This window comes from Podarcis filfolensis (assembly GCF_964270895.1).
Source record: "Podarcis filfolensis genome assembly, chromosome: 14".
Lineage (NCBI taxonomy): Eukaryota > Metazoa > Chordata > Lepidosauria > Squamata > Lacertidae > Podarcis > Podarcis filfolensis.
In genome coordinates, this window is record NC_139616.1 from 12,272,467 (window position 1) to 12,286,152 (window position 13,686).

Consider the following 13,686-nt stretch of genomic DNA (forward strand, 5'->3'; position numbering starts at 1 on the left):
TCACTTCAATGAGTCTCCTCTGAGCAGGACTGGCGCTGAATCTGTTTCAACATATGTCTTACAATGACAAAGTAAAGCGAGTGAATTCACTTGCCCCACATTTTGCCTGGGATGAGTCAACTGTTATCTCCAGAGATGCAGAAGCTGATTCGGATCACTGGAACACTAATTGTACTGGTGGGCCATATTGCTGCCTTTTGAGCATGAAGATGAACTCGTCCACAAAAATGTTCCCTGGCGGCTGCTTCCTCTCCCTATGCCATTCCCTGGCAAGATATACCACTCTGCTGATGAAACCAGACCACAGCTCCTTGTTCATTTGCTTAAATTGCTGTTCGTCGGAGGGCTCTCGTCGTCGTACCAGATCCTGCAGAGATTTACATGACCCTCTACACTTGTAGGTATGTCTTCTTGATAGCAAAGCCCTCCAAGCTGCTATGTATATTACAGCATTAAAAGCAATCCAATGTTAAACATAGTTCACTCCCCGACCACCCTGACACATAAAAGTTTTAAATTGCAGAGTTCTCTTACTGTGATTGTGCAGCACCGCTCCGCTCTTGTCATATCAGATTTTGAGAGCACACATATAATATTGCTTTCATTTTTTAAAAAAATGTATTAATTTCTTTCTGTGTCTGCGTGAGCATGAGTCAGTGGATCTCTAGGGTTCCAAGTCTGGAGATGCCAGAGAATTAACCTGCAAACTTCAACATAACAAATTATCAGTCCAAATAAACAACTACATTATTCCCCCCCTTTCCCCCCCATCCCTCCCTCTCCCCCCCCCAAGGACTTCCCTCAGCTCCCCTCTCTGATTTCTTTGCACATACTGTTCTCCGCATGTTATAAAATTGTACACATCCTTGCCTTATCTATCATGTGTTCAACTAATAAATTTGTGGATGTAAAATATACTCAGAGTCGAGAGTGGATTTCATGCTCTTTATTCAGCTCATAGTGGTGAGGAGGAATGGAAGTTCCTCTAGAATGTCTGTTTTATATACATTATTTACACAATGGGCCCCACGTGATTGGCTAATTCCGGGATTCTCCTGTAGGCCAATCAGGTTGCGGATTCAGCTCCACCTGGACCTGGATTGGGTAGCTCCTGTGTACCAATCAGACTGCTGCATTCTGAATCCTATTGTTCTAGGACCAATCAGACTCCTGCATTTTGGATCCTATTCAACTCAGTACATAACACCATGTTTATTCAAAACCTGCCAAGGAGTCCAGATCATTTTGTTATCTTTTAAATTCATTTGTTAAAAGTTCCCATTCTTCCTTGAAGTCACGATTGTCCTTATCACGCAGTTTGTATGTCAATTTGGCCAATTCCGCAAAGCTCATCAATTTTTCTTGCCACTATTCTTTCGCTGGGATTTCCTCATTCTTCCATCCTTGTGCTAACAAGATTCTTGCCACTGTTGTAGCATACATAAGGTTGCCCCCTATTTTTGCAGGTGATTTTTTTCAAAAGCTATGATGACATGAAGGCAGGGATGCTGAGAGCAGTTTTATATGTCTGTGGCACAGTGGCCGTCACACAAAACATGGAGATAGCGCAGGTACCGGCAATCACAAATCGGTAGCAAATCCAAACTCCTAGCAGGACAAGCAACAGGAAAGCAGGGACAAAACATAGCACTAATAAGAACACTAATAACATGCAACCCTAATAATTATCACTGCAAACCAAGATTGACTACAGCATCAAAATACTATTGCAGATGGTCCTTTTTGGAGTCCATGGCAGACATCTTTGGGAAATCGTGGCAAATTTATTGAGCTGCTGCTGTAAAGGGGGCCACCTTGTTTGTAAATGTTTTTTTGTGTGTGGTCTGTTAACAGATCACAAATATCTGTCAGGGTCCAGCCAGCTCTTGTTCTCAAATGGTCTCCCCCCCCCAAAAAAAATGAGCTCTAATGTACTACATTTTCCACCTCCTCAGTATCACAAGCACAGCATAAGGAATCTCTTTATACTTTCCTTCCAGAATGGCTGAAGGCATTATTTGGAAACCAAGGGAGGTAAAAAGGTGTGTATGTAAAATTTAGTAAATTTATTAACTGCTTTATATTCAAAAGACTCAAAGCAATGTACAGAAAATCAAAATCAAATACAATATAACAGAGTTTCAGAACATTGCACAAAGCAGAGGACAAGTACCGTATGAAAGAATATCAGAACTACATACAATACAAAGATTGATTATCAAACAAACAAAAACTCAAACCAATATACAATATAAAAATAAAACACAGTACAAAGGGATCAACCTACAAAGTGCAGGTCAAATACAATACAAAACAGATCTAGCAATATACCAAACTGAACTCAGAGACAACAAAATTAATAATTTCAGAACAGTATGCAGAATAAAAAATCAAATACAGTACAAACATTGACATTAAAAGCCAATCTTTTTTAAAATGATGTTATACTATTGAATGAGTAACACTTCCAAAATCCTAACCAATCATTTTGTAAAACAAAGCACAGCTGACCAGATAACAACTCAGGTAGCCTTGGAAGTGAAGTAGAAATAAACCAGTGATGTATTCACTCTCACTCATAGCCAAAGGCAGGTCTGTGCCTCTAAGATTCACACTCTGAATAGCAGTAAGCAACTGTATCCTATCAGTAGAAACTTTTCTAAGAATAATCTTTTTCTAATTTGGGGGTGGGGGAATAACAGCTCAGCACCCTTAACAAACTTTTGATCCCAGGATTTTTGGGGTGAAGTCCTGACTGTTTAAAGTTGCCGTGCTATGTTGTTGTTTAGTCGTTTAGTCGTGTACGACTCTTTGTGACCCCTTGGACCAGAGCACACCCGGCACTCCTGTCTTCCACTGCTTCCCACAGTGTTGTGCTATAGCTTTCAATTCATAGTGCGGATGAGGCTATTTTCACTAATGTATGCATATTTGTGCCCATTTCCCCTCAATATATGCATTTTTGTATGCGTTGTTTGGTTGGATAACGGCCTGGCAAAATTCAGAGAATGTTGAAGAATAATTGTGTTCCATGAAGGCTCAATTTGCCCCATACACACATGCCTGAATCTTGTTATCTTCTTTGGAGGCCCGTCTAAGGTTTCCCCACCTAATAAAGTAAGGTGGACTGCACCTAAGGAGAAGGCCTTTTGAGTGGTGGCACCCTGTTTAGGCAGCAGGTGAAGAGAACCACTGCTCTTTGTATTAGAATCCACTGGTTGCGTTGGTTTTTTTGCACCGTTGTCCCCTTGCTCAGCTTCATGCTGGTTTTACCCTTTTAGCTGCAGGGATTTATGCTGATTTTAGCTGGGGAGGGTGGGCGAGTTGCTGGGGTTTTTGCTTTTGTGGTTTATTTCATGTTCGCTTTTATTGTGAATTGTGCTTTATTGTTTATGTGAAATGCCCAGAGAACCCACCTCACATCCACAGAACGCTATTCACCCAAAGAATGCTGGGAACTTTTGTTCACTAAGGGTGCTGGAAACTGGAGCTCTGTGAGGGCTTTCCTAACAGCTCTCCACACCCTTAACCAAGTGCAGTTCCCAAGGTTCTCTCGGGAGGGAACCATGGCTTTTAAAGTGGTGTAAGAGTGCTTTAAAAGTGGTGCGGGTATGACCTTGGTTGGGTGAGCAGCAACATCTCTCAGCCTGTTTGTAGGCCCCACGTAATACGATCATAGGTAATTATTTATGTCAAAACATCCTTTTAATAGAATGTGCATGTGGCTTAGTGCATGCTCCTTGCTTTTATTTTTAAAATGCAAAATGCCAGAAAATGCCTTGTTTTCTGATAAGAAAGATTCCCAAAGGAGAACTGAGGGGAATGAAATTTCTCTGAACTTGGAGGCGTCTTGGGGATTTTAATGAAATAATTGGTACTTTATTGTCCTTCTCTGTGCTGACCTTTAATTTTTTTGAATATATCTTTTAATGCTCTTTATTAAAACTAACCATGCCGTGCTCTGTTGTTCCTTCCTAGTTGAGTAGTGGCGACTGCATGCATCAGGGCACCATGACTCTAATCAAAATACTCTCTGGGAAATCAATAGCCAGGTTCTGTAGTTGGCGTGTGATTGTTGTGGGTGTTCCTTTCCCTCTTTTAGTGGTTTCATCCAGGGCCGTCTTACCCATAGGAACCAGGGGTGTGGGGCACCCAGGCGCTGGACTCTTAGGGGCGCCCAGGCCAAGAGTCCGGGGCCCAAGAGTTGAGTCCAGGGAAGAGCCCGCCCGTCGGTCAGAGTGCCACAGCGGGCTCTTTTGCTGTGGGCAGCTCTGTGGGACAAGTTCGAGGACGACCGAGCCAGCGAGATCCTGAGGCGGCCAGCTAGCTCCACCTTCCTGCATGCCTGGGACTGGGCAACCGGGGAGGGGGTGCTAGGCAGATCTTTGCACCCCTGCACCGCATATGCTTAAGACAGCCCTGGTTTTGTCATTAAACTTCCTTCCAGCCATTGACAAGCCACACTTCCCATGTGTGCCTAGCATGTTGAAGTTTGAAAACCAGCATCTATTTCACTAATATCCTTCTCTCCTCTCTCTTCAACAGGTTTGCCTGCATCTGAGCGAGATCAGCCCGTATGGGAGCATCAACGTCAACCACTTAAGGATCAGTGGTAAGAGCTAGAGACATATGCCTGGCGCTTGTGGGGAGTAAAGGCACATGTAAAATTTGACATTTCCCCTTGACAGATGGAGATGGCATGCCTTCATAGCAGCGCTGATCTGTTGCTAATTCTTTAAGGTCTTATTCTTATTATTTATTGAATTTATATACCGCCACTCATCCAAAGATCACAGGTTGGTTTACAGTGTAAAAATATTGAAGTTCAGTTGCCCGTTTCCTTACTTAGAAAATATGTCCAAATCTATCAGGATATACTTTGAGTTGGAGGCAAGAAGATAGATCAGGATCTGCTGCCAGGTTTCTGGATGAGTTGCAGTAGTTCCAAGGTGGCCACATGTCCTGCTGTGCAGAGAGCATTCTCTGTTTGCATGAGTCCTCTGTTTGAAGGGCTCTCCAGTTTGGAGATAAGGAACTCCAAGATGGGATTGCTGGAGGGGCCTTGAAGTTTGTCTTAACTGCTGGTTAGCACCAGATAAGCAGGTTGAGCAGCTTGCCTGGTCACAGTCTTCCCCTCTTGGGTGAGGGGCCTTTTGTTTCTATTTAAATTATAGCAGTAGTTCTGTGCCTGCATATATACCTGTAAATTGGCATGTGCAAAGCAGATGCTAATCAAAAACATATTCTGCACTGCCTTTTTGTTTTGGTGATGCATTCCCCTTTTTTCCATGTGTCCACCCTAAGTGTGTAAGTGGTCACCTTAACTAGATTTAAGGGGGGGACAACCTCATTTCCAGTTGTTTAAGAGGCAACAACCCCCCTCTCCTTCACACACACACACCTGCTGGAATAAAGGGGGGAAATGGAGTGGATTGTTCACTCTGTTATGAGAATCATGACCCATGCTCAGGAGCAGCCAATGTCATGGTTTGATGCTGCAGAGCTGCCCTCCCAACTCTGGCATTACTCCCACTTACCAGGATGGTGCAAGAGTCAGGCAGTAGGAAAGCAGTGAGGTCAGGACCGTACAGGGGCACCAGCTGAGCCAATCCGTTGCTTCCCCTGGTGCATCTGTGCAGCCCCAATGCCACTGCTGTTCTGCCCCATTTCCGCTGCTGATCTGCTGCACCATCCCTCCATGCTGGCCTCTCCTACCCAGGTTAAACCTTAGCAACTCAAAGAAAGGTGTGGTGGGGGACCCCTTCTCTCTGAGTCGCCAGATATTAACACGGGATGGGCATTCCAAACAATGGAAAGTTTCCAAGTGAAAACTGGCATGGTAACATTTTGGAAGGACTGTACCATTTTTACTTTTAAAATTAGCCTTTCGCCATGTTCCCTAGCAACACATCCATTGAGATCAATGGAGGCTTGTCTCAAAGGCCTCACTCTGCAATCAGCCAGCCCCCAGCTGCCTGCCTTCCTACGTACCATCAGTCCTGGGGGGTTGTCAGCTTCCTTTTCCTTAGTCTCAGTGTTGCCTTTGCAGTATTCAGCATGGGGGATGGGGACAAAACTAGAATGAGTTGGTTCTGCCTCTCAATGGCTCTGGCTTCACCTACTGTTTGGTTTCCCTGCCTTCTGCCGCAGCACCCTCAATGAGCACCAGCCACCACACGTTGAGTCAACAGTCTCTTTAAAAAGGCATTATTTCTTCAGTAACTTGACTGGGGGTTGTGGCACCCACATCATGCGCTCGTAGCAAGACTACATTATTTGTCCATCCCTTCACACTTCACTTCAGCATTTATGTGGCTTTTGAATTCACGCTTCAATATATTTTCTTGACACAAGAAAGGGCTTCAATGGGCATGTGATGAATGTCCATATTAAATTAATTCTCCCCTTTTAATTAAGTTCATCTAAATTTAATTTTGCAATTTTATTTCAGTAAACCAACCTGACTTCAACTGTTGAATGTGCTTTTTCTACCACTGTTCACTCATAATTGTACCTATGAAAGATTTATGACTTAGGGAGATAATTCTGAACCATTTTGAATGTGCTCGGCATATGCTTCATGGATGACTAGTAACTCAAGCAATTAGTATCTCAGAGGACTGTTCAATAAGAGTGACTGTACACCAACCTCAAGATTCATTTCAGACCTAGAATCTGCACTTTGGGAAGCAGCTCGCCTCTTCCCCAGGTGCTTTGTATTCTGCTCAATTTGACTCAGGGTCAATTCTGCTTCAAGAAAAACAAACTCTAGTTCCCACCTTGTTCACTAATAAAATAGGTCTCTTTTTTCCCTTTGGACAGAAATGGATGAAATTTGCAGGCATGGTAGCCTCTCCATAGTAGATTAAGCTTATCATTATTATTACAGGAAAATCCATCTAGGAGTTCTTCAGCTGGGTGTCTTTAACGTTTTTTTTATTTTCTGGCAGAATTGGATTGAATTTTCAGGCATGGTTGTCCTTCTTGAGGCATTGAAGCAAATTTCAGAATGATAGCTGCATTTGTTCTCCCCCAACAGCAATTACAGGTTGTTGTTTTTTTAAGGGTGTATTCAAGTAAAATTCACTCTACACCGCCCCCCCATTGTGTTTCATTGGTATGGATATAGCAGGCCTGAGAAAGGGGTGCTTAGGTACAAAACTTCCAAACTTACAGACAGATGGGTTCATAGGAATCACTTAAGTTGATTGGAGGATGTGGGGGGAGGAGTAAAGAATATGCTTTCTCCCTGCGGCTTTTTATGGACACTGGAATGGGTTCAGTAGGTGGAGCTGCACCCCAAGTTCTGAGGATTACGTGGCTTTAGGCACCTGGTGCAGCTGATACCAGATGTAGGAGATGCAGAGGGAGGTAGTTGACACTGGCAGACATATGGAGACACCAAGATACAGTTTAAATTAAGGTCCTTTTCAAAATCCGGGACAAAATTAGGGTTGATAAGAAATCTGTCTGAACCCAGGAATCTTAGTAGTTAATCCTCCATACCAACTGCTAAATTGGTTTTTAAAGAACTCTTTTCTGGAACCAAACAATGTATCTTTCATGTACTGTATATACAGATAGATATCCCCCCCCCCTTTCCTTTTCAAGTTCATTTTTGGCCTCTCAAGAAAGCTCTCGTTATTTAGCGATGGCTGAAAGTGTTGTTCTTTCCCAGACTCCTGAATGCCTCTGGATTAAATTAACTGCAGTGCGTAAGGCCGAGCAAGTCGACACTTAGAAAAGTTTCGCAAAGAATCTCAAGTGCCTCATTTAATCTCCTATAGAGGGGGAGGGGGAGGGAAGGGAAGGAGCAGTCTCTGGCATGATGAAACACATCTGAGCTTTAATGTGGGAGTCTGGATGAGGCCCAGAGAAGGAAGCACTTGAAAATTGCAAAATGGCACAGTTATGTTGTTGTTTGGTTTTAAGATAGTAACCACGTGAGGGGAATTTATTATTATTATTAGAAAGAATGAATGAAAAGAAAAGAAGAAAAGAAAGATGCTAACTAGGGAAGGGGTATGTTAAACTTCCAGCATCTTAAGAATGTGTAATGACTGGCTGCCAGTACAGCTGATTCCTGCTGGGTAATGGGGGGTGCCTACCATGTAAATATAAAGGGGGTTATTTAGGAGACCCAGTGAGCTGTGAATTATTGCCTCGGTTGTCACAAAAAGAGGGGAAAATGAGTTGCGAAAAGGAAAGGACGTGTGCTGGGTTCTGAAAAGCTTCACGAGATTTTTTGGGTGATGGGGGTGGTGGGAACTCATATGTACTTTTCCGTGAAAAGAAATATTTGTTTTGTCAGATTGCAGAGCTGCCAGCCCACTGCGATTGCTTTGTAAAATCCATTACGGAAACAAAAGGAATCTATTTTTATGCCACATGCAATGCAGAAATGAGAAGAAAATAGGCTTCCAAGCCCTACTTTCTTATCTTAACTTTTCTAATATTTGCCCACTTGCAAAAGTTAACAACTGGAGCTCCAGTCCCAAGCCAAATCAGTAGTGGGTTATTCTGTCATTAATGGGGGCTGGAGGAGGGTGGAGCCTGGATTCTTTTAGAATATGGTGGGTTGGGTCTGCTGCTTCACTGCTGGGTTTTGTTGTTTGAAATTAATGAGTGGTTTTAGAACTTTCTGGAAGTTGGTTCAAAACTAGAATTTAGGTGCACTTGTGATGAGTTTAGATGACCAGCCTTCCCAATAAGAGATGGTTCTTCTTAACTGTAGGCATGCCAAGGTTGGAGAACATCAGGTCCCAGGGGTCAAAGCCTTTCTGTCTGGCCCCCAGGCAGGAGCGAAACTAGGCTTTCTTTCACCCAAAGACTCTGTTCAGCATGCACACCAACATGTCTGCATACACATGGAGACTGATGGAATGGGGATGGCCACTGGGCTCAACCCTGCTCTCCCACTCATTCCATGGAAGTTGAATGACTAAAGAAGGCTATTGTGTGCCTTTGAAACGTGAAACCTTTTCCTGTCCGATCGGTAAAACCTATGTTGAAGCTAGTACTTGCTGATATGGTACATTCCTGCTCTTGAGGGTCAAGGCGTAGGCGGCATTGAGGCAACACTTCATTCTGTTTTCCTGATGTTTCCTTGCCTGGCAATTTCCACATTTTGTGTCATCTTTCACACAATGTAAATGCTGCTTCTGGAAACCTAGCAGAATGTAAAGGAACTTTAGTGCTCATTTCCATATTGTTCACTTCCATTAAAAAAAAAAATCCATTTGCAAACACGTTAAACCTGGAAAATCATAGAAGTTTTGCATTGTAATTTCATACGACAAAATCGGGGGTTGTATTCCGGCACGCAGTTTCCTCCCACCGTTTGAACTTTAGCGTAACATGGTGGTATATTGATCAATGAGCCACAGTTAACACAGCACAACACATAAATAAAGTGAAAAGGGAACATTGGGATCTGGAAAAGAAGCACTGGCATTATAATCGGGAAATGTTACAGTCCTCATGTCTGAATGCACCCCTAGTCTCCACCTGTGGCAGAATGAGGTGGTCAGAATCCTGAGGCTGTCATACTCGTCCTGTCGTTTTGTCCCCATTTTGAACATTTCACAATTTAAACGTTTTTGTTTGTTTGTTTTCTAAAGGCATATTGGGCTCATTCCTTGTTGGACTACTTTTCTCTTTTTGGGAGAGTTTTTTCATAGAGAGAGTCGTTCAAAGTGTATCCCATAGCCCCAACTGTATTTGAAGCGGCAAAGCCATTCCATCACCAGATTTCCTGTATCTGTAAACCAGACACAAAATAAGTAGGCTGCCCCCAAAATCTTGATTTATATAATTAGTTCATTACGTGTCTTCCAGTGCAGTCAGTGTTGAAAGGAAGATGGAGAAAAACCCAGTCTACTCTACTAGTTAATCCTCCACCTCCTGGGAAATGAATTTGCCTAGCGTGACTTGAAAGGCAGAAATAATAGATTTGCTTAACACTTCTGAAGTCTTTTTGAGGGTGGGCAGCCAATTCATACACCATGTTAGCTAGCCCTTATAGGGCCACTTGGGTGAACCCCATAGTCAACATAGTCAACATTCCTCTGCAGCAGTGCATCACAGGAAATCCACCATTTCTTGGCCCCATTCATAGATCACAAACAGGGAGACTTGTGAATGGAGTGGTCGTTCTGCGGCCCTCCAACTGTTGTTTGTTGACTACTTAGAGATGGAGGAGACATTCGATTCAATTTGCAATTAAAGGCAAACCTTCCTAATTCACAGGGATGCGGGTGGCGCTGTGGGTTAAACCACAGAACCTAGGACTTGCTGATCAGAAGGTCGGCGGTTCGAATCCCCGTGACGGGGTGAGCTACCGTTGCTCGGTCCCTGCTCCTGCCAACCTAGCAGTTCGAAAGCACGTCAAAGTGCAAGTAGATAAATAGGTACCGCTCTGGCGGGAAGGTAAATGGCGTTTCCATGCACTGCTCTGGTTCGCCAGAAGCGGCTTAGTCATGCTGGCCACATGACCCGGAAGCTGTACACTGGCTCCCTCGGCCAATAAAGCGAGATGAGCGCCGCAAGCCCAGAGTCGGCCACGACTGGACCTAATGGTCAGGGGTCCCTTTACCTTTACCTAATTCACACTTTCCAAAACAACAGGAAAACTGAAACAGTCATCCTCATTTCCCCAAATTTCGCAATGCAGTTCTCTAGTCAAAATGCAACGTACAAAAAAATGCATCATACTAGCAAATATTGCTATGCAAAAAAATGTGCATTTCAAGCAAAATGCATATTAGACCTGAATTTAGGATGGGGAAAATAGAGACTGGACTTGACAGATTCTCCTGTCCTTGGTCCCATCATCCTTGGCCATGCAAACTGAGGCGAATGAGAGTTGGAGCCCAACAACATCTAGTGGGTCCCAGATTCTCCTCTGCTGCCTTTAAAGCTTCTCAGGAAACCTCAGAAACAGTATGGAAATTAGTGGCTTACACAGTGTCCTCAAGCTAAAAACTATTTCTTGTTTTTCTGTGCTTATTGCCTGTTCCCCTGCTAAAGATCCAGCATCGCCAATAAAGAATACAAATTCCTTTTTACAGTTCCTTTTTAAAAAATGCCTAATGATCTTCCAAATTTATCTATGAGGATGCATTTGTGGATAAACAAATCTTTCCTTTCATAACCCTTTAGATTTCCCATAATGCAGTCATCTGCCCAGACCTCCCTCTAATGAGCTGAAAACCTCAATAGCGCCTTTTGTTTATAATAAATATTGCCTACTAATGTTACCAGCGCTATTGTACGATGTCTCAATAGAGGATTATTGCTTTGTGTAATACGTCAGCTTTATGCCTTCTCTTCTTGAGAGTGGAGCTGATACCAAGTGTTTAATCTGCAAATGATGCAATGAATAATGTACCCCAAATATAACATCAGCCTGTTGTCATTAAGGCTCCCAGTGAAGTCCTGGGGCATAAAATGTAGATTCAGCTGGTTGATCAGTGCAGTCTTCGACACTGAGGTTTAAGGCTGAAATCTGACTTGTAAGGAAGTATAAAGTAATATTTACAAAATAGTATCAGTGATAAATCACTATTGGTTATTCATATTTATAACCCTTTCAAGGTGGCATGCACAGTTGTTCCCCTGCCCTTCCCCTGCCATATCTTCACAACAATCTTGTGAAACTGGGTCCTCCCTTAAAGAGGGCACGTATTGCGGTGAGACCTGGACAACCGACACCCTGTGTTGTGGGTGGGTTCAATTGGTAAGCCACAACACCCGATTGGTAGGTCCCTTGAAGCTGGGTACAATCTGGCCAATGGGATGCAGTCCAAACGGTTCGAGGGACCTATTTATGCCCATGCACGTGACCCAGAGCTTCCTCTTTCGGCGCATGCATTCGGAACACCCGCCCACCTCTCCCTATATTTAGGGCTGTGCACTTGACCTTCCTATGCCGTCGTGTGTTGTCTGTCATTGGGACAGGGGCACAGCAGGGATTTTCCCCACTTGGCTGATTGGCTGGTACCATTTGGGTTTCGCCTGCCGTGTAGCAAATCGTCACAACTTGTAAGGTTGTGGATAGGCTCTGGTTCAGGTGATAGGGATGGGAGAATGCTCTCGCCATCCTTATGTGAAGGGTATTCCATTAAAGGAATCCAGGGACTCGATGGTTTGGTCAACCCCTGAGAGGAGATGGTGCCTGTGCCTGGGTCCAGGGTGACATTTGCGTGGCGGAGATAGCCTGTTCCTGGCTTTCCACTTATCCAGGTGTTCACCCTTGGCTGACCTATGCTGGAACCCTGGGTTAGTGCTACCTGCATGGCAGGGAGCTAGTCGAACCAGAGCCTATGCAACCACTCACTTTCTGTAATCAATAAAGTTGTGGCCTAAATTCTGCCAAAAACCAAAACTAAAATTTGAGTCAAGTGTGAATTTATTTAGGGAGGAGGTTTCTGGGTCTGAACACGCAAATAGGCTAGCTAAGGCCACATACTGAGTATCATGTCTGAGTGCAGATTTGAACCTGGGTCTCGCCTGTCCAGTGTTTTTAATTTATACCCTCCCTCTTTCCTCCATAGAACTCAAAGCAGCTCTATGGGATATTGCTATCAGAGGCACCACCAGGTTTGAGAGGGACCTGGACAAAATGTCTCCCCACCCAGACTGACTCTACTCACCCCCTAGCCACCAATCCCCATCAATGCCCAGTGCCTTCATAAGTCACCACAGCATTTATTTTATTTTATTTTTTAAAAATCCTGTTTTATATATGTCTCAATTATCTCTTACTGCCAGCCTTTTTGGAGATTCATTTTTAGGAAAAGAGGCGGTGTATAGATATAAATATTTTAAGTAAATATAGTACAATAATAATTGAACCAGGTTTCATAGGTATGACTGCATGCGCTTATGTGCTTTGCCATTAAAGCTTAGACGTCTGGCCCAACTAGAATCAATATCCAGTGCTATTTAAACACTCTAGAAATGATTATGCCATTACCTCTTCCATCCAGTTAATACAAATTATACAGTGATATTAAATTTACTGCAAACAGATCCTTAGCACTTGGATACTTCCAAAGAGAATTATTTTGCAGTTTATAAAACCAGATCTGGTTTTGGAAGGAAAGAACAGAAATATGTTATTAAATTCCATTTTGTGGTACAATATAATCAGCAAAGCAATTGATACGCTACCTCGTGGCAAGAATTTAAGGAAGAAAAATAATCAGAACACAGCTTAATTGGGGGAAAGCTTGCTCTCCCCTTAAATGAATACTTCAACTTTTTGTTAATGCAGTTTTACAGAGCCAGGGAGTGAATGGAAATTGTTGAACAGCTGCGTAAGAAGCAAGTTACGCTACGGCAACACACAAAAATGGAAATTGTTGACATGGCAAGCAGGATTCTGCTAGGAAGAATTGTTTGAATTCGTATTTGTTAGATAATAGCAAAGTTTCTTTTTTACATACTGTAAAAGCTGAGGTTCTGCAGAAACATTATGTGAAACATTTATGGAGAATCCTTGGGCTCTTCTGCGCTATACATTTAAAGCAGTACGATAGACGAGAGAGCAGTGTGTGACTGGGAGCAACTTCTCCTGGGGAAACGCAACAGGTAACAACAGGTCTGAGGTTTCCCTGTCCATTCCTCTCTGCGTGTTCCAGTTGCTGTTCAGATGGACTCTGCTTTCTCCATGGGCATTTTAAA

The 13,686-nt window shown here is 43.3% G+C and overlaps 1 protein-coding gene across 2 annotated transcripts in view; it reads left to right on the plus strand.

The window, feature by feature from the left end:
• Nucleotides 1-13,686, plus strand: part of SEMA6D (semaphorin 6D) — a 425,926-nt gene that overhangs the window by 159,143 nt on the left and 253,097 nt on the right. For both annotated transcript variants that reach the window (XM_083586317.1, XM_083586320.1), the window contains exon 3: nucleotides 4,546-4,612. The gene's annotated coding sequence lies outside the window, so the exon portion shown is untranslated. The remainder of the gene's footprint in view (nucleotides 1-4,545; nucleotides 4,613-13,686) is intronic.